The 25,873-nt window shown below is 38.5% G+C and overlaps 1 protein-coding gene across 8 annotated transcripts in view; it reads left to right on the top strand.

The window, feature by feature from the left end:
- Nucleotides 1-25,873, top strand: part of TTC29 (tetratricopeptide repeat domain 29) — a 468,751-nt gene that overhangs the window by 204,485 nt on the left and 238,393 nt on the right. For all 8 annotated transcript variants that reach the window (XM_087866494.1, XM_087866493.1, XM_087866489.1 and 5 more), the window contains one exon: nucleotides 10,125-10,207. The gene's annotated coding sequence lies outside the window, so the exon portion shown is untranslated. The remainder of the gene's footprint in view (nucleotides 1-10,124; nucleotides 10,208-25,873) is intronic.

Raw genomic sequence — 25,873 nt, 5'->3', positions numbered from 1 at the left:
ATTACAAAAGTAGTGATCAAGACAGTATGGTACTGGCACAAAAACAGATAAATTGATCAATAGAATGGAATAGAAAACCCAGAAGGGAACCCACAACTATATGGTCTATTAATCTTGCACAAAGCAGGAAAGAATATACAGTAGGAAAAAGATGGTCTTTTCAACAAATGGTGTTGGGAAAACTGGACAGCAACATGCAAAAGAATGAAACTGGACCACTTTCCTACACCATACACAAAATAAATTCAAAATGGATTAAAGACCTAAATGTGAGACCTGAAACCATAAAAAATCCTAAAAGACAACACAGCAGTAACCTCTTTGACATCAGCCATAGCAACTTCTCCTGAGGCAAAAACAAGAATAAACTATTGGGACTACATCAAAATAAAAAAGCTTCTGTACACTGAAGGAAACAACCAACAAAACTAAAAGGCATCCTATGGAATGGCAGCAGATATTTGCAAATGACAGATCTGATAAAGAGTTAGTATCCAAAATATATAATAAACTTACAAAATTCAACACCCCCCAAAAAACAAATAACCTAATTAAAAACCAGGCAGAAGACGTGCGCCAACATTTTCCCAAAGAAGACATGGATACATGAAAAATGCTCAACATCACTCATCATCAGGGAAATACAAATCAAAACTACAATGAGATGTCACCTCACACCTGTCAGAATGGCAAACATCAACAACACAGGAAACAACAGGTGTTAGTGAGGATGTGCACTGTTGGCAATGCAAGCTGGTGTAGCCACTCTGGAAAACAGTATGGAAGGTCCTCAAAAAAGTTAAAAATAGAGCTACCTTATGATCCAGCAAGTGCACTACTAGTATCTATACCCAAAGCAGACAAAAATACTGATTCAAAGGGATACATGTATCCTGATGTTCATAGCAGCATTGCCAAATTATGGAAACAGCCCAAGTGTCCATCAACAGATGAATGGATAAAGAAGAAGTGGTGTGTGTGTGTATGAATGTTTATTTATTTTATATATATATGAATATTATATATATATATGAATTATATTATATATATATTACTCAGCTATCAAAGAGAATGAAAACTTGACATTTGTAGGAACATGGATGGAGCTAGAGAGTATTACGGTAAGGGAGATAAGTCAGTCAGAGAAAGACAAATACCTCTAAATCTACTTTGCTGAGGGTTTTTATGAATGGATGTTGTACTTTGTCAGATACTTTTTCTGCATCAGTTAAAATGATCATATGGTCCTTATCCTTTCTTTTACTAGTGTGGTATATCACGCTGATTGATTTGCCAATATTGAACCACTCTCGCAACCCAGGAATAAATCCCACTTGATCGTGGTGAATGATTTTTTTTTAAATAAAATCAGTAGCTTTGTAACTAGAAAAGTTTTAGGTGGTCTTTTTTTTTTTTCCTGAGCATTACTCTAATAATCCTTTGAATCCTATGCACAAAATAATTTTAAATATGTCTGTGCTATCTTTATATAAAAAAGGCTTCTTGATTATTAGTATAATTGAAGCAGCATGCATAATTAGAGAAACACAATGCAAAGTAACTCCTTGCTCGAGTGAACAGAGTGGGTTACGCCTGCACTTATTCCGAGTAACACCTCAGAGCCTTACAGGGGATTTTTCAGCCCAGTTAATGGTGTAATTCTCCCCACTCTGCAGAGCGCCAGAAGCTGGCCCTTGTGTCAACACCCCTTTCAGCCAATCTGTAGCGCATAGTCTCGGTTTTCCTTGCAGTCTCACTTAGAGGAGAGGCAACCGCGGTGCCAGGGAAATGTGTGTGCAGTTTCCTGAGCTGTTCCAGCTCCGTTTCTTAACAATTTTGTGTCAAGCACTCTGGTTGCAAAGTCTGGTCGTAGAGAGCGATGCCCTGTACCGTAGAGATGACACGCGATCATGAAATACACTCGCAACATCGGAGGAGTAACTGGTAGCATCAAGCGGAAGCAAGACACTTGTACGTAGGCCAGCATTTCCCAGGCATTTGGATTTTATGAGACAAAATTGGGAAATAGTTTTTAAAAGACTGAGTAGATCCAACATATAGCTTCAAACTTTTTACTCCAAAGCGAGACCATGAAAATCACACGCATATCCTACTACTATTAACTGTCACCGTCATAAAACAAAGGACAGATAATTTTTTTTTTGAAAGAGAAAGACATGATTTCAGCTGCTTTTTAAGTGGAAGCGTCCTTAATTTTCTTTTTCACAAGGTTTGGCCCCCCGTGGTGGGTGGCTCAGCCTGTGCAAACACCCACCCTGGAAGCCTCCTGGCCCGTCATCCCTTCAGGAACAATCTTCCATGCCCTGTATTGAGGATCTGGAAGCGGCTTCTTTTCAGTCCTGGGCAGGCACACAGGAGATGTTTGGATTTTTACTGCTTCTTCAAATAACCAAAGACAAGTCCGTGTCCGTCCTTGCAGTAAACTTTCAGAACCCATTCGATCGCTACCAGAGTAACCCCCTCGTCCTGTGGATTCCTTCCGTACCCAGGAAAACCCTAGGAAACAGACGCATGTAAGAAAACCAATGGAAAACTGCCATTTGCTTTAACTGCCAACTAAATCTTTCCTCTTCTGAGGATTCATTATCATTCAGCCCGGTCAATGTTTTCTCTTGAGTGTAAAATTTCAAGTATAATAAACAAAAGTGTTCATCTGTGATGTGATCAGCAGAGCTTCTAATGGGACATAGATAAGAAGCAAAGTAAATACGAATCAACAAACATGACTTTAGGGAAAAAAACAACACTGTCTCTCTAGGGAACTTCAGGAAAAAAAAAAAAAAGCAAAACAAAGCAACCAGAAAAGAATCAACCTGCTCAAACAAAGACTGGGTGTAAGAGACATGATTATTAGTTAAATCATCTTAATGAAATGTACGGACCTAGGTGCTCTTAGATAGATAATTCATGTGCAATTTTATTATCTCTCAAGGTTTAATTAAATATTTGCCTTTTGGCTAATCAACAGCAATTAATAAGAGATGCTTATATTCACACAACTTATAAGAAATGTGGACATGGCCTCCACTGGAATTTCAGCGGTCTTCTTAATGAAAGCAAGGTAAGCAATAACATGACAGCATATGTGCCAGGCCAGGATTGAAAGCCTGTGTATCAGTCAGGGTTCTCCAGAGAGATAGAACCCCTAGGATGTGCGTGTGTGTGTGTGTGTGTGTGGAGAGAGAGAGAGAAAGAGAAAGAAGGAGAGACCGAGGGACAGATTTATTTTAAGGAGATTTTTTGGCTCCTACAATTGTGGGGGCTGCAAGTCCAGATTCCCCAGGTCCAGCCAGCAGGCTGGAGACCCAGGAAAGAGTTGATGGTGCAGCTCAACTCCTAAGGCACACTGGAGGCAGAATTCCTTCTTCCGTACCCAGGAAGTCTTTTCACTTATCTGCTTTACTCAGAGTTTACCGATTTAAACATTACTCTTATCTGAAAAAAAATACCTATTCAGAAATAGCTCGACTGCTGTTTGTGACCAAATATCTGGGTACTGTAGCCTAATCAAGTTGACACGTAAAATTAATCATCAGAACCCTGAAAAGGAAAAAAAAAAAGACGAGGATACTTATTTTAAAATAGAAGGCTTGAAATGAAAAGATAAATATAATAAATACTTGACAGATAAAATCCCTTCTAAGTGCCACACTTCTCAGCATAGAACCAGAAGAAGGAATTTGGATTGAAAGGAAAACAGTAATAATGGATTACCGATCTGGAATCATCTCTATTCTGAGAATGTCACGTTGTGTTTTATATTTAGGTATGCACTCATGGCACCTAAAATAGACACATGTAGTACACTTTAGCTGTCACCCAGAAAAGCATAAGATGGCAAGGTAAAAATAGGACACGTATTAGGGGCGCCTGGGTGGCACAGCGGTTAAGCGTCTGCCTTCGGCTCAGGGCGTGATCCCAGCGTTACGGGATCAAGCCCCACATCAGGCTCTTCCGCTATGAGCCTGCTTCTTTCTCTCCCACTCCCCCTGCTTGTGTTCCCTCTCTCACTGGCTGTCTCTATCTCTGTCGAATAAATAAATAAAATCTTTAAAAAAAAAAATAGGACACGTATCAAAAACATAAAGGACCAACTATCATAAAATAAATGCTGACTTTTCGATCCTTATCATGGTGTCACCATTTCATGCAAGCAAGATATTCTTTTTTACAGTGTTAGTCTTAAAAATGAACAAATATAATCTCTTCTGAGATTGGACAACAAAACTTGGAGTAAAATGCGGTGGCTGGATGTTCTCACCTCTAAAAGAGGAAGTTACAGTGGCCGCTGGTTCAGTAAGTTGTTGGAGGTATATTACGACATATGACATGAAAAAGTTCTCGGCGTGGTACCTGATTCATAGCATCCATTCCATGTTTATTCCTATTGAGGCAATGAGGGACTTTAGAAAAAGCTTGCTGTTGATTTCACTCAGCCACATTACTCTTAGTATCTGCACCTTCCATACACAGTACCCTTCTTAAGTGACCAAACTTAGTTTTTCCTTTAGAGAAAAAAGAAAAAGAAAATAAGTAATTTCCCAGGCTCAGGCACTAGAAAAAGAGAAAGAAATTGTAAAAAAAACAAAAACAGGGGCGCCTAGGTGGCTCAGTCGTTAAGCGTCTGCCTTCGGCTCAGGGCACGATCCTAGTGTTCTGGGATCGAGCCCCATGTCAGGCTCTTCCGCTGGGAGCCTGCTTCTTACCCTCCCATTCCCCCTGCTTGTGTTCCCTCTCTCACTGGCTGTCTCTCTCTGTCGAATGAATAAATAAAATCTTAAAAAAAAAACCAAAAAAAAAACAAAAACAAAACAGTCCACCTCCCTCCAAGAATTGCAGCCCGATCTAGGGCCCAAGGTAGGCAAGCGGAAATGGGCTGGGTTTCAGCCCCCACTTTGCACCTCCTCCCCTTGGGAGCCATAGTGCCAGGTCTGAAACACATGGTGGTATCTTTGACCTCTGCTCGTGTTCCTGAGGGGTCTGAATAAGGTATTCAGGTAATATAACATTACCGTATCAGCTAGACAAATTAAATCAGGTATCTTTCTTTTTTCTAATAGAGTTGATACCAAGTTACATGACACCATCTTAATAGATTGATACATAAATCTTTTCAACAAAGAGAACTTAAATTCATGCAACAACACCCAGAAATGGATTGTTTGGGGGGGAATAAGCGATTTTCTAATCCTGTGTTCTGCCCATCCTTCCTAGAATCTGCACTGAAAACAGCCAGGAAGGAGATACTCAAGGATACAGGTGATGAGGCACCAGAAGATTCACCTTTGCAGGGAGATGGGGCTGATTTTTTAGGTATTCCACCATCAGGGCAGACCTTTTTTGGAGGTGTCTTCCTCTTTCTCAGCTCCTCTGTCCATTGCTTTCAAAATTATAAAATTTCTCCTGGTCATGTCTAGCAAGGGAAATAAGGTGAGAGAAAATGACTTGATAACTCTGGGTCGAGGCTGGGTCACAGGAACAGACAGGCACTTGGAAGGCTGGGAGGAATTGGTTTTAAAGACGAAGGGACTGGGATCATCTGTGACTGGGAGATGGGGCCGAGCTAAAATAAAGTTCAGGAAGATGGGCTCAACAATGGCTACAGAGGCTTTCTAACACACCAGGGGCGAGGCTGTGAGCCCAGGAAAGATGGTGGAGGTGAGCTAGCCATCGCAGGAAAACACTCCAGGATTTTCCCCTTTGACGTTTGTATAGATTGGTGTGGATTGAATGACAACTCTTCAGAAAGAAACGGGCTGATGACTCCTCAGGAAATGTGCCCGAGTGTGCGTGTGCATGTGCTCAGAAGTAGAAAGGAATACTTTCTTCCTCTCCCCAGTAAAGATCATCTGTTGCCTACACCTGTCCAGTGCAGAAGATGGGAAGGCGAGCACAATCATGAGCAGGAACATCTCACCAGTTGGCCATTTATATTTTCAGTTATAACTGTTCCTCTCATGATAAGAGAAATAGTGCCTCAGTTTCATATAATAAGCTTCAGTGAATTCTGAGGGAAGTTGGCAAGTCATTATATTCCAGAGAAATTGTTCTGCCAGGTCCAGATTCACTTGGGTTCTTTGAGATTTTAGAATGTGGTGAGGGCTTTTTATCTGTACCAAATAAATGTTAGTATTAATGCTCAGCTACATTGGGGCTTTTTGATTTCTGGCCATTTCATTGCTCATTCGCAGCTCCATGAGGAAGAAAAGAGGAAATAAAAGGAGATGCAACTTGAATCAGTTGCGTTCTATGATTTTCTGTGATTGACTCTGATTTAGCTAGAGGAAAGTCGGATGTGTTAGCTGAAAAGGCAGTTCAGGGCTTACGTGTAAATTTCAATAATCCATCTTGTTTCTGAAGGATAGATGACATGCTGCCTTATTGTAGTGTGTTGGAGAAAGGCCTGACTTTTTTTAAAGAGTTGGTTGGCCTGTGTTACTCTGCCTCCATTTTTTGGCTGGGTCATCATTTCATCTCTCTGGACTTCAATTCCTCAACTGTAATTGGACCAGATGATCTCCCTTTGCCTAGAAGGCTTCCCTTGAGCCACTGGTAGTTTGGAAATTCATTAGCAACTTAGAGCCCTTACACCCATCTAACCTTGTGACCATTAGTCATCATTTTATGAGAAAGTTGATTGGAAGTTCAGTGAAATTTTGGGGTCATAAAACAGAGTCAGAAACCTGGCCTTGTTCTCATTAATACTTTGATCCTTCATGTGATCTAACCTCCCTATAGACCTCTAGCCAGTCACCACTGCCATACGTCACTCTCCTTGTTTTCAAAAACTAATCAGAAAGTGGCCTCCTCTTCCAAGTTCACTGCTGAGTGTGTGAGCTTTACTATAAATAACTCCCTCATCCCACGGTTCAGCGCCCTGACTATCCAATCCACCTCCTTAGCATCTGTAGACTTCAGGGTATGCAAGTGCTAACTCTTATTCTAATAGAACTCAAACATGTTATTTCTACCTCTTTTAACATTTTATTGTTTTCTTCCAGACAGTTCTGTTGCTTTGTGGAGTCTTTAGCCCAAGAGTGCAATTTTGATCTGTTTTCTGATTTTCTGGATATTAGCAGGGCAGCTGTCTCTGAGTCTTTTGGGGACTCCCTTTGACTTTATCTTCATTTCATACATGGTATGATGCATATTTCTTCATGTGGAACCCGTATTCATAATCAACTGTCTGAATGAATTGGTAAAAGAAAGTTTCAGAGTAAAGTATTTAATGTAGTTCATCTATATTCTCTTAAATGCCAAATGTTCACTTGTTATATAGTACAAACTAGAGTGACTTTGTGGAAATGTAGAGCAAATGAAATACAGCTTCATTTTTCCCGTAGAATACTATTTGTGATGGATAATTGTCTTTATTTCCCACCACTTGTTCACGACTTTCTAAGATTTTGTTGTGTCGTTCTCAAACTTTTTTTTCACTTCCTATATTTTTGTGGCGATTACAAAATTTAATATGCCTGCGCTGTTGCTGATGGTAACTAGAAGTGTCTTCCTTCTAGTTCGCCAAAAGTAAACTTTCCTTGTCATGCATCAGACTAGATCTATTTTCCTTGCCACTTTTTCTATTGTTTCATTTTTTTTAACCGCAAACCCTTTGTTTTCATTCTCTCTCTGAAAACTATATTGAAGTTTCTAAAGCTTTCAGACTCAGACTGCATACCTGTGTCTTGAGAAATAGTTAGATGCAATGAAGGAAGTTTGATATCTTTGTAATGATAATTTAATGGCTGTACTACTTGATGTTAGAAAATTGCTCAAAGTAAAATAGTCCGAATGAGATTACAATATGTGCAGTCATTAAGAATATCTGATAGGCATGCTATGAATCATATATTAAAATGTGTTCTGACTTAAATTTAAAGCATTAGCTTAAACAATTCTCTATAGAATAAATAGTATCTTGACCTAGATTTTGATTATTATCTTTCATTCAATCTTGAAGAAGACCTTCAAACTCACTTGCCCGAGGCACTTGCAAGCTCCAGGTTTTTTTGGCTCATGAAAGAAAGATAAGTCACTCTTGAGAAGTGAGAAATCCTACAGTAAAAATCCAGTGAGGGATTATCTCCATTTCCTTTAACCGAATCACACCTTTGTAGACCCTTAGTTTATTATTATCAATTTATTTGACTCTTTAGCCATAATCCGTGGCTGTCATGTGTTAGCATTACTCCAGCTGATGTAAGAGAGGGTGTAGTTTACCCTGTTTTATCTTATTCCTAGCCCTGAAATCATCTTGTTTGCTTATTTACTATGTAAATAAGCACTCCCCCCACTAGAATGAAATGTCCAAATGCTCATTAGACTGGAGACTCATCTAGCACTGTATTTTCGGCACATGGAAGTGATATGCGATAGCATAACTAATATTGTTGGGTACATTTAAAGTAATATTGGAATAAAAAGCTGATAGTTCATAATTTTACATGGGTTAAAGAACTGAAAGATTATAAGATTCCCACTTGCAAATTTAAAAAAATTTGCCAAACCCCTGTTCTAAATATTAGTCTGCTAAGGTGAATAACCAAGTATAAAATATATTATTTTGAACTCCAAGATCTGAATTAAAAAGTGTAATTATTTATACCTTCTTATTTTGAAAGGATTATGAAAGAAAAGAATATGACTTATACCGTGTTTTATTTCTACTATGATATTTTTATTCCTAAATATACCGTACTTCTTTGTATGAAGACTAGAGTAGTAAAGATTACAGTAGTAAACCTCATCTTAATTTAGACTCCTATGTCTTTCCAGTTTGTAAAAAATTGACAAATTGAATAGCTGTAACACTCATTGGGGCAACAAATATTTGAACAAATGTTGAAGTCAGCTTCTTTGTAGAGTTTCATGAGAAAACAGTCTTTGGTGGAAGCACTAGCTCGGCGTGGAGTTTAGCTTGGCAGATTCAAAAAACAAACACCAGTTCACCAAGAAGCAATCAGGATGTAGAAATTGATTTACAGAAACCAAAAATCTTAGAAGTCTAGTTTATGCACCAGATTGCCAGTTTACGCTCTAGTCTGTATTTGACAAGGCAGCAAATCCTGACCATTTACTTAGGACATAACTTCCCATTTCGTTGTGGAAAGTAAATGTCGATCAGAAAGTCTATTGGCGAACACAGAATAAGAAAGGAGTCAGGATGTCCTTAAAAGACAGATCTGTCAGACCTTGACCACCAGCAGGGTTGCATTACTTTAGGGAAGTCTCTGGTCGATAACTGAAATTGGCCATTGGAGTCAAGCCCAGTTTCTCTGGAGACAGTTATAGGACACTTGGCAAATTCTTCCTCATCCACTCCGTTCTGCTGTTTTTATCAGTCATGATATTATCTCTTCTGGGCAACTTATATTTCAGTGGAATTGATTGTAAGCACAACTTTCAAAAAATACAAGTAGGTCTTAATAGTCACAAGTTCTCAGTCTCAGAGGCAACACTTTCATAAGCCATTTTGCACAATGGGCTACTTTTACAGATGTTAGTCTGCTTATGAGTGTTGACTTTTACAGCTCAGAGTTTCACTTGACAGCTTCTTCCTCTCACTGTTTCCAAACCCTCTTGATACCTCCTCCTTGGTACCGGTAGCCTTCTATGAACTGTACATTGCTCTTTATTAAATAATCATCTGCTTAGATAGTTTGGGTGGCACTAACGGGAAAGAACAGAAAATATTTTTGTTATGAATTTCATCAATATTTAGAAGAATAAGCTATTTGAAAACATCTGCAATTTTCTATCATGATTTTCAACTTTTTTCCTCTCTGGAACAAAAAGTAATGGAGGGGAAAATGGAAACACTGAAATAAACAATTTGGGTGTCAGATTTTTAAAAAATACTTTACCCTTTCTTCGATGTGTTGTTGGAGCAATGAGACATGACACTGATGTGCTCTTCCAGAATTTATGTATTTAATGACTTTCGGGGTGAGCTGCAGCGACTGAGAATGTGTGCAGTGGTAGTTTATTTGATCGGCACTACTGTCTATCTCGTCTTTCAATCTGAATGTTTAAAAAAAGGAGAAATGATTTCAAAGCTTATTATGTATTTCAAGTGAGACACCCTTTTTTCTTTTTTCTGTTAGGAAACCAGTAGGACTCATCAACCCAGCAAGATTCTGATTTTACAAAAACATGCCTCCAACCTATGAATTTCATACAAAATAAAGTAAGTTCATTTTATTTGTGGTAAGCTCTTATTCAGTTGAAACAGCCTAGTCAGATATCCTTCACCTTTAAGCGTTCCTTAAAGAAAAGAAGTGTTCTTTCTTTTCACAAAACCAGCTACCATTTCAAAAGCAATTCTGGGACCAGAAGAGAGGAAAGTGTGGGGCTGCAAAAAACATGAAAAAGTCACTGACTCGAGTGCCCAGGAAGTCCTGGAGTCAGGAATTCTGATTTCACTATCTTTTTCCAATTCAATAAGCGTTCTCTGCTTGTTCCTTCTCCAGTCACCCAAGTTAAAGCCATGCGTTTCTCGATGAACTATAAAGTGCTGTGTTATTCCAGTTGTTGGGATTGCCAGAGGGCCAACCCAAGGCATGAGGAAAGCACACCGGGAGCTTCAGATGGCAGGAAGGGGAAGCAGCGGTGATTCCAGTGGTGCGAGCCAGGCTGAACAGGGTGCCAGAACCATGCTGTTCTTTCCAGAGAGAGGAAGTTAGCGAAAGATACACTTATGGAGGGCAGGTTCTAAGATATGAGGGGTACGTTAATGAAGTGAAAGGTGCAGGATGGTTGATGTGGATAATATTAGAAGTTTTAATAATATAGCTTGCTAGTCAAAATGATTGTTATTGTCAGTAAGTGGTAGTCAGTCAGATGATATGGAGATTATATTAATGATGTGATTTGAAAGAGTCTTCAGGAGACCTCTCACCTTCAAAGGACCATCTGTGAGACATAACTAATCGAAGTCCATAGGAGATAATGATTAGGAGCAAGGACTTTGAGTTCGGAAAGTCTAAATAAATCCCAGGTCTGCTGCTTATTGGTCTGGAAAACTGAAGCAATATGACAGAACGGAGTACATGGTGCACACCTGTGGGTAGCTTCACAAAGCTCTAGGGGCAGAGCTAATTCTAATCAGGCCTGAAACAACTTATTCAAACAGTAGGATCAGTATCTGGCAGATTGAGGCTGACCTTGCATGCACGCAAAGGCAACACAGTCTAGTCTGGGCAGTCAGAGCCAAAAGTTTCTCAAATTAGGCATTCAGAAAAGGTAGAATATTAATCAGAGTCTTAACTGCAAAGAGGAAAAATTAGCTCTGGCTGATATAAGCAGATACAATTTTGTTAGAATCCTATTGGATCTCTCACAGAATATTCAGAGTTGGAGACCAAACAGGAAGCCTTGAACAGTACCCCAAATCCTGCCTCATAACTGTTCCTGTGAGTACTCTTGTGTCAGAGGGAGTCTGTTGGCACAGATGCCCCACCTTGGCCTTCTAAATCCATCAGTGTTGGCCCTGGGCTCCGGACAGTGCTGCCTCTGAAAACGACATGATGACTACCACCGCTCTTAGCCTTGCCATTTTCTGCATGACCTTTATGTGTTTGCAGGACTCCCTTCTGGTTCAAAGTCTGAAGCGGATGTGTCTAATTGGCTGACACTGGCGGTGTGTCCATACCCTCATTGCAAAGTAGTCTCAGAAAGTAACTTTCTGAGCTTCTATACCTGGAAGTCAACTTCTTGTAGGGTACAAGATTTCCCAAAATACAAGTAGAAGGTTCAGATGCTGGGTGACTAAAAAAGGACAAATTCCCATTATGATCTACCACTCTGGCTGCCCACTGTCAACATACACCAATATTCTTATACTAACACATATTTTAAAAAGAATAGTTACCTTCCATCACACAGTTCTCCTTTACACAACCAAAGTAATGATCATTCTGTACCCAAAAGGAGTCAACCAAAAATATCACCTGCTACAGCATTCAGATCCAAGTCCAAGACTATTCAGTAATATCCATCAAATTCTGATATGATTTCATCTCAATATTTTGGATAGATGAAAGTTTGTTTATCTCTACAACTTGCCATGCATGATTGTACTAAAGTATGTACAATTTTCCTTCTCCATTGTACATTTTCCTTATTTTTTTCTGTTTAGTTGATCAGTTTATGTGATGGAATAACGTGAAAATGCATTCTGATTGGATACAAGTCCTTGGTGTTCCCAAATATATGAGATTGTTGTAGTCATCTAATAACTTTAAATACTAGACACCAGAGGTTCTGGAAGGCACTCCAGGACTCCCCTTGGTTTCATCCATATTTCTCCTTTTTTCTTGGTAGTCAAGATCAACCATCCTATCAATTTTATAACCCCATGAGGAAACCAAAATACCAGGTAGCTGTCTCAACTGCTCTAATTCAATGGAAACAAAATGTGTCCCTTGGTCGAATCATTTCCCCCTTTGGTACCAAGAGCTCTAACTCAGCACATCCTAGAGTCGTGTTACTGAGAAGTAAATTCTTGCAAATGGGGTATTAGGTATATTAAGCAGTTCTACTTCCTGTTCTATGTCTTTGTTCTTAGACCCAAGTATTCTGGCTCTGGGAAACAGCAGCATACATGATTCCTAGTTTGGAATACATACTGTCTCCTGGAGCAAAACATCCCAAACTTAGAAAGTAGTGTGTGTTAGCAGGAGTTCTAAGTCTTCATTTTTTTCTTTCTATAAGGTCAGGTACTTATAGATAATAGATTATGTGTAAAAGCAGTTAAACCATGACAATCAACAAACTCCCTTACTTCATCCCCTAGAAGCCATTTACATTATAGCCATAAATAAGGCATTTATAAGTTCAGAGGTGATGCTGCTGTCAGAAGCATAGCCAATAGAGGAGGCAAATTTATATACAGAATACATGTCTATTCCACTTAGGACAAAACACCACCTCCTCTCTGATGGTGAGGACATAACTTACTACTAGCTAGTAGATTGGCCCTTCTAGGACATGGTATCCTATCAGGAGCATGGGGTTGTTTATCACTGCTTGCAAAATGGGCTCTCAGCAGTAGCAAAGACCAGGTTATCCTTTGGGAGGAAAAATGCTTGTTACTGTGCCTATCCATGTGTTACTTCCATTCCTACCAATATGATCACATTGCCCATAAATCGCTAGAATAAATTTACCTCCACTGAGCAGGAAAGTATGTCTGCCTGGTTATTAAGAGCCTCTTCTGTCCACTCTGTGTCAATTCTAAATAGTCTATTCATATAATTCTTCCCCAGACTTCTATGTCTGCAATCTTGCTTCTTCCAGGTCTCTGATCATTCAGGAAAACTATTAGACAATGCCCATATATCAGCATGGACGCTGTTCTCAAGCACTTTCTCCATCTGGGTAAAGTGGACAGGAGGATATGCCATTCAATATTCTGCTGGGAGGGTTAGCCCAGTTGGGATTCTGACCTTGTGTATCAGGACATAAAACATTGAAGAGAATTTAGGAAAATTTTCAGAAGTGTTGATCAGGGTCCTTCAAGAGCTGATACAAAGAGTGAGGTTGGTAATATGCAAGGATTTTATTTGAGGAAATGCTTGAGAGAAAATAGGGAGGGAGCTGGGGAAGGCTAAGAGAGCCATCAGATTCTGATGCATTTCTGATCCCAAATGAAGGAGAGAGAGAGGCGTGGTGAAAGTACCCTAGACTGCTAGAAGGTTTGGGGAAACCATAGGGAATCGTTAAGACAACGTTGACCTTCAGAGAAATCAAGTGTGTCTCAGGAATGAGTTTGCTTTAGTACCTCTGCTGCATGCAGTCATTGGCTGGGAATGACCCATGGGAAGCATGGGGCCACAAATTTCAAAATACAGTAGCTGGGACCTTGCTTAATTACACTCCCTACAGTCAGTGGTCTATGAGTGCATTCTAATGGCTGCTGTGATGGTTAAGACATTCTTAATTATCTGATTATCCTAGAAAAAATATGAAGATGTTGCTGCTAAAATTGTTCATAGAACCACTGAAATTATTATTTTTTAACACTTTGTTTTGTAATATCCAAAATTCTGCCTCCCTGCCTATGTTATTGTTTCATTGACTTTCTATTTTCCCTTGTGGTCCTGTATGTTACTTAGAAATCACATGAACCCATAATTATTATTGTAATAAAGAGGGTCAAGATAGAGGTATTACCAAGAGAAGTCAATGATCACTAACCTGGCCCTCATAAGATGGCCCTTTCTGGATAGGTAACTCTATTCAAAGACCTGTTTCTCAGTTTTGCAAATCCAGAACCACGACTGCAGCATATCCAGTGGTGATCAACCTTAAGAAAGGCATTAACACAAAATAACTAAACACACATGCTGACACATAAGCCAAATGCCAGTGCATTTATAATGACAATATATTAATTAACTACTGTGTAGTGAGAATATAATTTCCAGGAGAACCTAAATATTCATGTTGGTTAATCAGAATACACCTTCCATCCATTTAGGAAACTCTACAAAAAGAAGAAAATTATACTTATGATTGGTAAGCATGGGATATGAGGAAAGAAAGTTAATTAAAATCATAATTTAGGAGAAAAGCTTTGGAGTCAGGTAAACCAAGGTTCTTCGTAGAATGTTCTTATAAGTAACCAATTTCACCCATAAAGAACTGATGGCTTTTTACTTTATTTTCAAAAAATGACTTTATTTCAATCTTCTTGAGGGGCATTCATAATTTTTTCATATCCTGACTACAACTAATACTATCAAATCAGTATCTATTCCAACTATAATCCCAAATATACTGAATTAATGAATATGTTATTGTGTGTTCAGTTTTTCATTACCTTGGTTGGAACTCACAATTTTATTTTGCTGTATTGTTTTGGGGATGGCCTCATCTTCCACAGCTCTATGCTCCTATATTCTAGAATTCATGTGTATCTAAAGGGCCAAGGTTTTCTGCCTTTCTATTCCCCTCAGTATACTCATTTTTCAAGGCTCAAAAATCACATTTCAGGCACTATCCCCTGTGAAATCTCTTGTGATTGTCAAACTTCCGCTCAGTCCTGAGCAGCCACGTGGTTCCTTCTCAAGGCACGCAAGTCGATGTTAATCTTTATAGCATTTGTCATGTGGTGCTGTGGCTGTCCACAGGACTGGATGATCCAGGGAAGCCCATCAACCATGATGGTCTGTGTCATACCAGGTTCTATTCGAGTAATTGGTTATGCAAACTGGCTGAAGGCAGGTAGCTCAGGGGCGTGAATGCCTGGGAGTCCTGAGGTGGGTATCAGAGGAGAGTCAGATCTGAGTGCCAGGTTGGAGACCTCACAGAGGAAATGAGTCCAGGAGCAGAGAGAATTAGGAACAGCGTAGGGAGCAGAATGGGGTGGCGAGGACTTAGGCGCTTGAGAAGAGAAGGACATCAGTCCAGTTCTTTCTGCCGCTAATGCAGATGAGTCACAGAGCTTGGAAACACAGCAACAGTTGTCTCTTTTGCATGTCTGTCTTGACTTCTAGGCTGTGAGTTCACTGCCATGACTTATCTTTATATTCCTACCCTAGCAGACTGCTTGGCCTAGTGAAATGAATGGATGGATGGATAGATGGATGGTTGGTTGGATGGTTGAACAAATGGATTTAGACTTTCAAATGTAGTGCTTAGCACTGCTACTCCTTATTTTTTTTCCTGTTATGTGTAATTCAGCTTTTATTTATACTTTTATTTAATAAGCTGTTTTCCTATGAGACTGAACTGGAAGTTAGAGTGGAATTTCACCAGATGTGATATTTGTCATCTTGTTTATAATTGTCTTTGAAAAATATCATTATATTCTACAATTTTGTTCATGAATTTAAAATTCCCCTTACATATACAGTTAGATCTTTGTCCTTGGAAAATGGAAAATTTCATTTCTGAATTGCATTGGAAAAATACTGATATGTCTCTTAATATCTTAGAATGATATTTGTATACATGTAAGTAGATATGTATGTACACATGTATGTTTATTATGATGTGCACACATAATTAAGGTTTCAAGAGATGTGATGATTACTAAAGCATATTGTTTGGTGGAAATTTGTCTACACTTGTAGAAAACATTGTCATTGTAGCTTTATCCGGGGTATGGAGGCACAAGATGAATAAAATTAGCAAAAAGCATATAAGTATGTTCAAATTCAAATGGTATTTTTTTAATTGGCAGATTTAGCAGTCTGAGAAAACAGAATGCACCAAACAGAACCAAAAGTATAAAAATACCGAAGAAATGGGGAAATAAGTTTTAATACCAGCTACTCTTTATAAGACATTATAAAAGGAAGTTGGTTCTTTGTTTACTTTGAGATTAAAAACAATGTGGTTTGCATTCACTGAGAAAAAAATAACTAAAACTAGATTTAAAACCAAGGTAATATACGTTAGATGTCAAGCAAGGTAACAGGTTTTCAAGCTAGGTCCTGAAGGCTTTCCAGCCTTCTTAGATGTTGATGGTTTTAAGGCAATTATTTCTCACACCCTCAACTTTCCTAACATTGGTATGCCCAAGTACCGTGCCTTCAGCCTGCTGCTTCTCCTTTTCCAGCTCCCTTGCATTTTACAAAATCTTGTCAAAGAGACAATCTGAGAATGCATAATTCAAAAACTATTTGCTGATTATATTTGATTGAATCTTAAAAGTTATTTTTCTAGGTTCTTTTAACTGCAAAACACTTAGGGCAATTGTAAGAGTGTTACACATGTTGGTACAATCCATAAAAATGCTTTCCACTCTAAATTCAGTATAAAAATTATTACTTGCAAGCATCAATAAGCAAATGGCTTTTTGTTTTACCTTAGAATATCTAGTGCAGTGTGCACTGTTTATGTAAGATCGATAACTATTGACTAGATTTTTCCACCTAATTTATTTTACAAATAGGAAATAGTAAAACCTGAAAATATTTTATATTTTCAGCCAGGTAAAAAAAAAATGTGCATCATCTGACTATACAAATAGGATATTTTGGCCTCAATTTTTTTAAACTAATTTTATCAAATCTCTATAACAATAGAAAAACATATGTAATTTTGTATGATCTTTAATCCAATTTCTTAATAGAATCTTAGTTTCAACTATGACTTTAGAAAATGCATAATGTTCTAAAATGTTCAGTGTGAATAATTTATATTATCCATAATTAGCACCTACTAGTTTGTGTTTTTTTAATTAAATTTTATCTCATTCGTAATACTTTCTTAATTATTGTGTAAATTAGCATTCTTTAGTTGTAAGTAATAAAAATCAACTCTGGTTAACTTCGGAAAAATTAATTTATTGGAATAATTTCGGAAGTTCACAAAATCATTGTGAAGTTGTGAATGAGACATGGGAAGGACAGATATGAGGACAGATCCTGGGGCCAGAAAACAAGAACCGTAGTTACGATCTTAAGGCAGGCGACAGCTGCCGCTGTGATGAGAGGCCACGATTCGTAGCAGCCTCTAACATCCAAAGAGACCCAAATATGCATTTTCATTGGGTGTTCAGATTTCCACAAATTGTTCTTCACATTGGAGTATCCCTCCATCTAAACCCTGCAAAACCTCACTGATCTGAGAAAACTCCTGTGTTTTCGTTAGATGTATGTTGTCCCTTTTCGCATGTATTTATAGTACCAAGGCAGAGACAGTGCCTGCTAGTTCTTGCTCTCCAGGTTCTATTAAACGACCCATCAGTGTCGTGATCCAGCCTTGATACTCTACAAGACAGCAAGATAATTAAAGTCCCCGTGAACTAACTTGCAGCAAAGAGCCAAAGTTGACAGATTACAGAGTTGGAAAATAAAAAAGTACACTGCTGTTCCTGCTAAGTAAAAGAAAATCACTTCTGTTTTTTCTATTAATCAAAATATGGGGCTAGGGAGTATATGCTGCTTACCAGGTTGTTCTAGCAAGAAGGCTCTATCATGAACAGCAGCACGATGATTACGCTTTTATTCTTCAAAACATACATCTATTTTGCCCAACTAACCCGGGGAATTAAATGGAAATATGCAAAGAATTATCTCTCTTAAATTTTTCAGGTGTGGAATTCCCTCACAAACGCGGTTTTGCTTTTCACTTATTATTTTGGTATGCGAGTGCAGGGTTAGATCGCAGCTGATCCCAGAGATACCTGGAGCCACAGGACTCTCCCATGGCCAAGATACAAATGAAATGTACTAGCCAGTGACATAGAATATGATGTTTAACACCTGGAACTCTCCTGAATGCACTCTGGACTAGTCTACACTATTTATTAAAATATAGAGATTGATAATCTGTACCTGTTTTACCTGCTTACATAGCGGGCTTTGGGTTATGTGACCAGTGGGGAGTATAAAGACCCCTTTGCAAAAAGGGAACCCTTGTACATTGTTGTGGGAATATAAATTTGTATAGCCATTATGGAAAACAATGTGAAGCCTCCTCAAACAATTAAAAATAGAGCTACTGTATAATCCAGCAACCTAAATCATGGGTATATATTGGGAAGAAACAAAATCTGTATCTCAAAGAGATATTTGCATTCCTATGTTCATTGCAGCATTATTCACAATAGCCAAGGCATGGAAACAATCTAATGCCCTCCAATGGATGAATGAGTAAAGAAAATCTGATACACACGCACACACACACACTGGAATATGATTTCGCTCTAAAAAAAGGAATAAAAAGAATAAAATCCTGCCATTTGCAACCACATAGATGAACCTAGAGAGCATTATGCTAAGTGAAATAAGCCAGAAAAAGACAAATACTGTATGGTATCTCTTATATATGGAATTTAAAAAAACCCAATTTCATAGAAACAGAATAGAATAGTGGCTGCCAGGGGATGAGGGGAGTAAGAATTGGGGAGATGTAAGCCACGGGTATAAACTTCAGCTATAAGATGAATAAATTCTGAGGATCTAATGTACGGCATAGGGACTATAATTAATAATACAGCATTTCTATACTTGAAAGTTGCTGAGAGTACATCTTCAGTGTTCTCAGCACACACACACCCCAGAGTTAATTATGAGGTGATGGATATGTTACCTTGGTCTTGGTACTAATTTCACGGTACATATGTATATTAAACCATCATATTGTACATTTTAAATATATGCCGTTCTATTTTCCAATAATTTTTCAATTATTCCTTAACAAAGATGGGAAAAAAAACTAGAAAAAAATAAAGTATATATTAAGACTTAAATCTAAAAATGAATAAAAGATCCCCTGGTACACTTTTGTTCTAGAGATAAAAGGTATCATGTACAACTGAGGGAGGACCAGAGAAGTTGTATGTGGGTGTTCAGGACCAATCTGGAGTTGCATTATGTTTTCTTGCCTCCACTTCTGTGTATCCTTTTGCCCAGAGAAAAATTTTTTGAGTAAGCCTTGCTAGAGTCTGGTGAATCTTTTCGATTATCTGCATAATTGGAGATTATGTAATTGCTGCATAATGGAGAATCTCAAGAGCTTCCTCTTGACTCTCTTTTGCCATAATGACCTTTATTCTATAGGTTAGGTGGTCACTTAAAATTCCTGCCATCAGAAGAATAACCATAGCATGGCCCAGGGTTTACTAGGCCTATTTTAGATCTTAAAAAAAAAATAAAAAATACCTTAAATCTGTTAGTAATGGCTTAAAAATTAGCATTAGCATTAACTCAGAGTTAGTGTATTATGTCTAACAACCCACAAGTTTTGGGTATACTCCTTTCCCCAGTACAGTTACCTGAGTGAATAAATGTAGTTAACCTTTAAGGGAAAAAAAGGAGAAAGATTCACAGGGTGCACTTTTGGTGTTATGTCTGAACCCCAGGGTTTCTTTCAAGGGGCTGTGGTTCTCTTCTTGGAATATCATGAAAAGTCAGTTTTCCTTCTGTCTATTATGGTAGCTCAAGCCAGGCTTTTGTTTATCAGATTTAGGAGATCTTTTTTCTTCTTTTCTTATACAAATTAAGTTCTAAGTAAAAAAGTAACCCATTAGTTTGATTCCTAGTAATGTCATGACCAATTAATCATAGCCACAGATCTCTGTAGATCAGGTTATTCTAATGAACACAATGGCATGGCTGAGTATTATGGTAAATACACCCAGTCTCCCACTGAGATTTAATAATCCCACTGACCTGTTTTACCCTGGGGACCTTTCATCTCCATTAAACTCTTGGTGCTCTTTTCAGTTATAACACCTCCCACCAGCACTCAACCTAGGGTAATGTCAGTAGAAAACTTACAGAGGTTTGGCATTTTCCTCTTTAGATCTCAAATTGTTGATGAAGGGAAATTTTTCAGTACTTTCTTAGGGAACATAGTTAGAAGGTGAGCCATATATGAATATGCACCCTACATTCCTAGCTCTGAAAGACCTTAAATTTCTTTGTTTAAATTAAACCAAATTTTGCAACACAAATTACTATCCATTTGGCCAGATATTCATTAACTAAACCAGGAAACTATTAAATAAAATATACCTAATCATCCAAAATGCACATGGAATTTAAAGTCTTTGGAAAAGACTTGACAAATTCATTCTTTCTGATATTACATTCCACACTTTTTGTTCAGGCACCCTCAAAATCCATTCTGAGGGAAAAACAATGTCTCTAGAGTTTGGCTGACATACACTAGCAAATTCTACACACGCACATGCATGTGTATGTGCTTGTGTGTGTGTATATACACATGAGCCTTCTCAGGGTTTCATTTGCTCATTTTTTTTTTAAGATTTTATTTTTATTTATTCAACAGAGATAGAGACAGCCAGCGAGAGAGGGAACACAAGCAGGGAGAGTGGGAGAGGAAGAAGCAGGCTCATAGCAGAGGAGCCTGAAATGGGGCTCGATCCCATAACGCGGGGATCACGCCCTGAGCCGAAGGCAGACGCTCAACCGCTGTGCCACCCAGGCGCCCCTCATTTGCTCATTTTTCTCCCCCCACGACACAATGGGATTTACATCTAATTACAGATCTGGATATTATGAGATGTTGAATAAGAAAGAAATAATTGTATTTTTTTCTTTAAGGAAACAACTTCAGGCTAGAGAGTAACAGTATCTTCAAGTAAAGGAAGAATAGTCGTCAGACAAAGGAGGGATATTTCCTAAGCAAAGATGCTTCAGTGGAAGATATGTCAGAGGGGCTTTGGACTTTAGGTTACTCAGAGTCTTCTGAATATGCCCAGATAACTCCATCTGCACTGTTAAAGTAGCACTCTCTTCTGATGAATGCCCTAACATTCACATCAGAGATTTTTCTAGGCTATAGATTAAGTCACTGTGATTAAGTCACTTGACTTTTTGCTCCAGGATGGTTATATAAAGTGTTTTAGCCCATTTAGACTTACTATTTTGAGTTTGTTGCTCTCTTGCTTAGATTATGAAGTGTCACCAGAAGCAGGTACTCAACCCCCAGTACTCCCAATTCCTCCTTGTTTGATGATGACCTTTGGTGGTGGTAGCTCCATGATCTGTTAGAATTTTACTCTCCTCAATGGAAAAGTGTTTATAAGTAATCTCAGTTGATAATTACTGTGTCATCAAAGGGGTCATGGCCTGCTGCCTTTGCTTGTAAGAACAAGAATCAGGAACGTCATTGCTTTTTACCTCAGTGTAGATGATCAAGCCCAAGAAGAACTTCCCTGAAGTTCCTTTTCCCACAGTCCAGTCTCTGGTACCAACATTGTGTCACTTATGATTTAATCCCAAGCAACAGAATTTTTCTGTACTTAATTTAGGCAAAAGGAAAATGACAGAGGTCTGAAGGGCTGGGCTTGGGAACTGGCAGGAATCAATGCCGATTCTGAGGTTAAGGAAGCAGAAACCACAACAATGATTTCTTGGCAGGAATTACCTAGGCAGGAGGTCAATGCTGGTCTGGAATAAATGCCAAATATTTTCAGGCTGTTTGTCCTGCTGCTCATAAGTCATATTCCAGGGGCGCCTGGGTGGCTCAGTTGGTTAAGCATCTGCCTTCGGCTCAGGTCATGATCACAGGGTCCTGGGATCGAGCCCCACATCTGGCTCCCTGCTCAGAGGGGAGCCTCCTTCTCGCTCTCCCTGTGCCACTCTCTTTCTCTGTCTCTCACATAAATAAATAAAATCTTTAAAAAATTCGTATTCTAAGGGGGAAGCCTGAAATTGACCTTCTTATGTCATATTCTTCTTTCCCAACTAGAGAAGTATAAGGATACCTAATACTGTCCCACTGGATTGTGTCTAATGGGATTTGATATTTCCTCAAAATATATTTTTAGTAAGAGGAAGTGAATGCGGACAGCCAACCTGTATACAAATAAACTAATTTGATCCAAACTTTTAGGTAGTTATATTAGTTAAATTATCTATTACAAATTTAAGACAGGTAGTTTGGTGAACTGACCATTATGATTTAATTGATGCCTCTCTGTCACTTTTCAGCACGTTTTCTAATTTTGTTCTATAATTTTCCTTCCTCTCTTTTCTGCCCCTTAAGTTTTCCTCTGTCTTATTTTAGTATTCCATTCCTGAGAAAGGTTCAGATGCTGACAAACTGAGCACATATATTTATCTCCCTTCCTCCCCAAGATCCCAGTGAAATAAAAATGTACAAATACCACAAACAAACATACTTATAATTGATGAAAATAAAGTAGTAGTTTTCAGTGGATGAGAGAGTTAAAAAATGGTCTCAAGATACAAAGTGGAAGGGAGTGGGGTGAAGGATGAAACAGGTTGAGAAAGCCACAGCACGGGAGTGGCCGACGATAACCTTCCAGTATAGACCCTGGAGTCATTGTTCACCATCCACAGAAGAGCAAGGAAATGAGGAAGTTGGCTGAAAATAAGGGGGAAAAAATAGTCTGAACATGATAAATTTAACCACTCAACCCCCTACTGAATGCCCTCAACCTCGACAGGGAGCAGGGAGCAGGAAGGAATGCTTCAAGCCATAACTCTTTTATAAAGACTTTAAATGAACTTTCAACAGGTTGGTACCTCAGGCCTTTCTACTTCTTCTGGCATAGAGGGCACAACAGGATAGCTGGTTCCCTATTCTGTCCCCCTAAAAGAAACTCAAAGAGACAGGACTTGCCCACCTTATCCAGAGCTTTGAAAATTCTTACGCAAGGAGGAGACTTGGAGAACAGCCCCATTTAGACAACAATAGAGGAAACTCACACAAGAGAGCCAGTTTTTCTTTCTTACATATGAACTGATATCTTTAGCATTGATGTTGATTGTCCCCTATTATCCACCCTTTCTTATTTTCCATAGTTATATGATCTTGACTTTAGCAAATCATATGGCTACTCAAAATAAAGATCCTATTCTTAGCTGCCCTCGAAGCTAAAGGTGACATTGTGATGAAGTCCTTGCCAGTGGTATGTGTAGCAAGAAAGGATGTGTTCATCTTTTTGGAAGAGTATGCCATCATTCCCCTCTGCACCCTTGCTTCGGATAAAATACAGATGTGTGCTTGGAAAGTGGCCATTGTGGACAATGAGTGATCTTGGGAGTGGTATCCATGTACTGTGGAGCCATAAGACGAAAGGAACTGGGAATCTGACACCGTGGAGTGTCATTCCAATTCTGTATTTTTTTTTTCTGTTACTAGCAGCTCATTATATAATGCTAACTAAAGAACAATAAGTGCAATAAAGAACAATAGCTACATAAAAGAGAGATATCAGCATTAACAGAAGAAAAGAATTTTCTGAAGGAAAAATAATTTAGAGAAAACAGGACAAAACTAATTCATATATTTAGAAATAATTGTACATCCATAAAACCTAGTATGTCCATAATAGAGTTTATACAAAAGGATAAATTTTAAAAAAGAGCTATCAAAGACTAAAAAATAGGATTTCTCCCGCCCACAAAAAAAATCAATAAAATGTGGGAAAAAATAATACCGTCCAAAATGTCCAAATTTTAGAACAAAAAGGCAGAGAATAAAAGTGAAAAAAAAAAAACAGGGATAAAAAGGACAAATCTAGGTCTACATTTAATAAGCAAGAATCATAGAAAAAGGGAAAATGAAATCATTTTTTAAAAATAGAAGACAGTTATCTAAATCAGAGGAAGAATGTGAGTACTCAGCCGACAAGTTCTACTAGAGAGCCCCATGAAATGTCAGGACAGAAAGGATAAAAAAAAATCCAAAAAATGCCTGAGTTGAAGAAAAAAACAGATCTGGGGTATTCATTATGACTATTCACAGAGATCTGATTTTTCTTTCATGGTAAGATCAAGTTGCCTATTCCCTTAAAATTGAGCATGGCCATGTGACTTGTGACCAGTGACATAGGAGAGGAAATGATGGATATAATTTTGGATGAAGCCTTTAAACGCTAATGTGAAGTTTACTCTCTTCTCTCTGTCACAAACCAGCAGTGCTGGGGTAAGGGGGCGGTGTGGGTAATAAGCTCTTGAAGGGTTCTGCTCTTGAAGATAGTATGGAGCAAAACCCGAGGCTGACCGGGGGTGGTTACAAATTGTAATCAGGAGATAAACTTTGTCATTTTAGGTTACAGAGATCTGGGATTGTCACTGTAGACACAGATTTTATCACAAGATCCCATCAAAAGAATGAAAATTGGCACTAGACTTCTCATCATTAACAGTGGATACTAGGGAAAAAATCAATACCTTCTAAACTAAGGAAATGATTATTAAACTATAATGCCCAACCCTGCCAAATGACCACGGGCAAAATAAGTACGTTGTCAGACATGAAAGAACTCAAAAACTTTACCTCATATATTCTTTCTTCGGATATTCCTTGGGGATATGTTCAGTAAAAGAAGAATGATTCAGAGTAATTTTCATTGTGGAAGATTGTGATAATTGAGATGATTGAAGTGATGACTGAGATATCAGAAACACTTTGAGAACAGTTGGGGGGGAGTAGTTAGGATGTATTGGTTTCCCCTAGGGGATTATCATTTGTTTCTTCGCGTGCTGAGATATTCTGAAAACCTTTTCTCCAGAGCAAAGATCAGAAGGGGGCACTCTAGATCTTATTAAGTCAGTATTAACAATCATACTATGACTGTATCCTCTCCTACCTCACCAATTCTAGGTGGGGGTAAGAGAGGAAGCAATGAGAAGAACTACATATGGAAGAATCAGCTTGAGGACCCTCTAGCCATCCTGTCATTCATTCAGTTAATTCAATAAACATTTTTGAGCATATGCCATATACTAATCCCTATACTATCCAAGGGACTTCAGAGAAAAATAAAACAGTCTCTGCTTTCAAAAAGCCCACAGTCTTTCAGGAGAGATTAACTCCTATAAACCAAGATCCATGCAAAATGATACACATATCATAAAATTGGTCAAAGAGGAAGGAGTAGAGAGTAGGAGAGATTAATTCTGTGTAATGAAAGGTGGGGTGCTGTAGAGTCCTGAAAGTTTTCAGAAGGCCCTGAATTTATAGACAAAGTTGCAGCTGAAGCTGGCATCTTCTGGTTGTAGGAAATAATCAGATTCCTTTTTCTCTTAAGCCAATTTGAGGTTTTCTGTCACTTGCAAACAGAGTTCTCTAACTGAATTCCTTAGCTCTAAGAAATATTATACTAAGCAGAAGGAGAAAGAGAATTAGTCAAGGAACTACCAGTGAAAAAGCAGCAAGCAGGAGGAATAAATTCAAAGAGGCAAGAAGAAGCCACTTAGGAAGGCACTAGACCTAGGGAGCACCTCATGAGAGAAAGAAGGTGCGTGGAATTCACAAACCCCTAAACAAACAAGGCAGCAAGGGCTGGAACAGAATTCACGCAGGTCACAGCGGAGCTGTGTTTAAGATCATGTTTGGAAACTGGAAGATGCATTCGTGAGGATAGAACAGGCTTTACTGCCCTGTGGGATCATGT

This window comes from Ursus americanus, chromosome 13 (genome assembly GCF_024610735.1).
Source record: "Ursus americanus isolate L20-20 chromosome 13, mUrsAme1.1.p, whole genome shotgun sequence".
Classification (NCBI taxonomy): Eukaryota; Metazoa; Chordata; class Mammalia; order Carnivora; family Ursidae; genus Ursus; species Ursus americanus.
This window is presented reverse-complemented; position numbering and strand designations above follow the sequence as displayed.